This window comes from Gopherus flavomarginatus, chromosome 1 (assembly GCF_025201925.1).
Source record: "Gopherus flavomarginatus isolate rGopFla2 chromosome 1, rGopFla2.mat.asm, whole genome shotgun sequence".
NCBI classification, from domain to species: domain Eukaryota; kingdom Metazoa; phylum Chordata; order Testudines; family Testudinidae; genus Gopherus; species Gopherus flavomarginatus.
The window spans coordinates 106,066,921-106,070,859 of record NC_066617.1 but is presented as its reverse complement, the minus strand read 5'-3'; positions in this window follow the sequence as shown (position 1 = coordinate 106,070,859).

Genomic DNA, 3,939 nt, shown 5'->3' with positions numbered 1-3,939 from the left:
ACCCTGATATGGCCCTCAGGCCAAAAAGTTTGCTCATCTCTGCCCTAGGGACCTCTGTGAATACTTTCCCAGATGCCTAGCATGCCAATCAGTGGAAATCTTAACATCTTGCCTGCAACAACTTTTCAGCCATCAGGCCTTGGCATTTTGGATAGAATGAGATGAACGGGGTACAGTTGGCATATGACGGATTAATATTAGGGAGGGAGAGGAATTATTTAAGCTTAGTACCACTGTAGACACAAGAACGAATGGTTATAAACTGGACACTAGGAAGTTTAGACTTGAAGTTAGACGACGATTTCTAACCATTAGAGGAGTGAAGTTCGGAACAGCCTTCCAAGGGGAGTAGTGGGGGCAAAAGACATATCTGGCTTTAAGACTAAGCTTGATAAGTTTATGGAAGGGATGGTATGATGAGATAGCTTAATTTTGGCAATTGTTGTTTGATTACCAGCAGATAAGTATGCCCAGTGGTCGGTGATGGGATGTGGGATGGGATGGGATCTGAGTTACTGCAGAGAATTCTTTCCTGAGTGCTGGCTGGTGAGTCTTGCCCACATGCTCAGGGTTTAGCTGATCGCCATATTTGGAGTCGGGAAGGAATTTTCCTCCGGGGCAGATTGGCAGAGGCCCTGGAGGTTTTTCGCCTTCCTCTGCAGTGTGGGGCATGGGTCACTTGCTGGTGGATTCTCTGCAGCTTGAGGTCTTCAAACCACAATTTGAAGACTTCAGTAACTCGGACATAGGTTAGGGGTTTGTTATAGAAGTGGATGGGTAGGGTTCTGTGGCTGCTTTGTGCAGGAGGTCAGACTAGATGATCACATTGGTCCCTTCTGACCCTAAAGTCTGTGAGTCTATGTACTCTCCATATGCTTGAGATGTATCTTTAGCATGTTAGGAATGCCAATTTGGGGAAGCCTTCCAGAAGGAGTGCTACAAGGTAGAATAAAATGATGGGAGAACTCTTTCCCAGGGATTGTGGATTGAGGCACTTACTCATGAACAGAAGTTTCTGAAACTATAAGAATATCCTTTTTTTTCTCACACCAGCAGCGTGGTTCTTGGATAGACAGGAGAATTGATTCCAAAACTTGCCTGTTGGAGGGAAGGACAACTAGAAGGGCTGGCCTGGGTTTGCATTCAATGTTTTGTTTTTTTCCCCTTTCTCTCAAGTATCTGCTTTCTTAGTGAGCATGTACAATTTTAAAGACAGTGTGGCTGCTTTTTAAAACCCAAATAAAAAAAAATGTAAGGCTCAAATGTGTTTTCAAAATAAAAGGGGAAACATTAAAACCTGTGAGCTGTAGTGAGTTACTGACAGCGGTTTTGATGGTTATTTTTCTAACTAACAATAAAAATGTGAAAATATTGCATGTCACGTGTACAAGCAGTCAGTGTAAGAACTTTCAAACTGTTTTTTGAAAATACACAAACTGAGTGCTTGTTCTCTTCCAGTTGTTCCTTTCAATTGTTGTGAAAAGTGGAAAACCTGTCTTGGGTTGCAGTTTACTCATGTTTATGGTAACAGTTCAGTATCTGGTATTCTGATTTTAGATTGTGAATACATAGGTCTTGTGTACAATGGGATTTAGCTGCCTCTGCAACCTCCTGTGTAGCTACAGTTTACATCAATGAAGTGTGGTTTATTTGAACTGAGGGTAAGCTGCCTTGATATAAATTATATCTAGGCTAAGGGGAGGCAGTGGTGTAGCTACAACTAGTATAGTATAAGATCTTGAAAATGTTTACTCCTGGCTTTTTTACCAAGAAAAATTATGGTAGGAAAGTTTCTGTAAAATTAAGAATTTAGAAATAAGAACAAGAACGTTGGTTGCCCTAAACAATGTAGCAATAACCTGTGCCTAGATCAGGGTCGGCAACCTTTCAGAAGTGGTGTGCTGAGTCTTCATTTATTCACTCTGATTTAAGGTTTTGCATGCCAGTAATACATTTTAACCTTTTTAGGTCTCTTTCTATAAGTCTGTAATATATAACTAAGCTATTGTTGTATGTAAAGTAAATAAGGTTTTTAAAATATTTAAGACGCTTCATTTAAAATTAAATTAAAATGCAGAGCCTCCTGGACCAGTGGCCAGTATCCGGGCAGTGTGAATGCAACTGAAAATCGGCTCACATGCTGCCTTCCGCACATGTACCAGAGGTTGCCTATCCCAGGCCTAGATAGAAGAATGAGGTAGATGATAGGGATATCTAGTGGAAAACTGACTGACTGTGTATTGATGGACCTGAATTCTGACGCCAATTACTGCTTACTCCTTTTGTTTTCAGTATCACCACCTTTATTGGAGGGCCTTGTTAATAAAGGACAAAGCAGTCAGAAATATATGAAATGTTATAATCTTGTCTACACTGGCCTAACCCCAATCCTCAGTTATTTTGAAGAGAAATATCTGAGGTATATTAACCTTATAGAAAATTAAATTACAGACATGTACCAACTGCCTGTGATGTAAGAGTTTGGGTTGACTTACCTCCCTGCAGCTGTCTAATCCTCTGAAGATGCAATTCTGAGGAAGTAAGTAGTGTTGAGAGCTATCAGTGACATGTCTAGTGTAGAAGCCCTAGAAGCAGGCTGGCTGCCAGCCATTGAACTGTCCCAAACTATGTTCCTAATTATGAGGAGGATTTGTTCTATTGCTAGTGTCATAAACAGATAGCTAAGGGTTAATGTCTCTTTCACCTGAAGCACCTGACCAGAGGACCAATCAGGAAACCGGATTTTTTCAACTTTGGGTGGAGGGAATTGTGTGTCTGAGTCTTTGTCTGTCTGCCTGCTTTCTCTGAGCTTTGGAGAAGTAGTTCTATTTTCTAATCTTCTGTTTCTAAGTGTAAGGACAAGAGATCAGATAGTAAGTTATATGGTTTCTTTTCTTTGGTATTTGCATGAATATAAGTGCTGGAGTGCTTTGATTTGTATTCTTTTTGAATAAGGCTGTTTATTCAATATTCTTTTAAGCAATTAACCCTGTATTGTATCATCTTAATACAGAGAGAACATTTGTATGTATTTTTCTTTCCTTTTTTATATAAAGCTTTCTTTTAAGACCTGTTGGAGTTTTTCTTTACTTCAGGGAAATTGAGTCTGTACTCACCAGGGAATTGGTGGGAGGAAGAAATCGGGGAGATCTGTGTGTTGGATTGCTAGCCTGATTTTGCATTCCCTCTGGGGGAATAGGAAAGTACTTTTTGTTTCCAGGATTGGGAACAGAGAGGGGGAGTCTCTCTGTGTAGTTTCACAGAGCTTGTGTCTGTGTATCTCTCCAGGAGCACCTGGAGGGGGGAAGGGAAAAAGGATTATTTCCCCTTTGTTGTGAGACTCAAGGGATTTGGGTCTTGGGGTCCCCAGGGAAGGTTTTTCAGAGGGACCAGAGTGCCCCAAAACACTCTAATTTTTTGGGTGGTGGCAGCAGGTACCAGGTCCAAGCTGGTAACTAAGCTTGGAGGTTTTCATGCTAACCCCCATATTTTGGACGCTAAGGTCCAAATCTGGGACTAAGGTTATTACAGCTAGGAACTTCTTTGTGTTAAGTCTGATTTAAAAGATTCCTTGTTGCTCCAGGTTGACTAAGCAATGCCATTCTACAATGTGATCTGATTATTCCTAGAGGAGGGCAAGACATAATTACTGTGGTGTGGCTTATGAGTATAGCTGATGATCCTCTCAAGAGTTTACTGCTGTCCCCATCTCTAGCTGATGCAAGAGCAGTCATGATGTGGTATGGTTTCCTTTCAAACTTACTGGGAGAATTACTAAGGCAGAAACTGAAGAGATTTGTAAGAAAACCTAAACCCCTAGATTAGTCAGCTCCACTATAAAATCAGAAAAGAGACTAAAAGTGGCAGATCAGAGAAGAAAGGGCTTGCTGATAGCCTTAAGTAAATGAAACTGCTAGAACTGGGTTGTAGTTCCCCCTC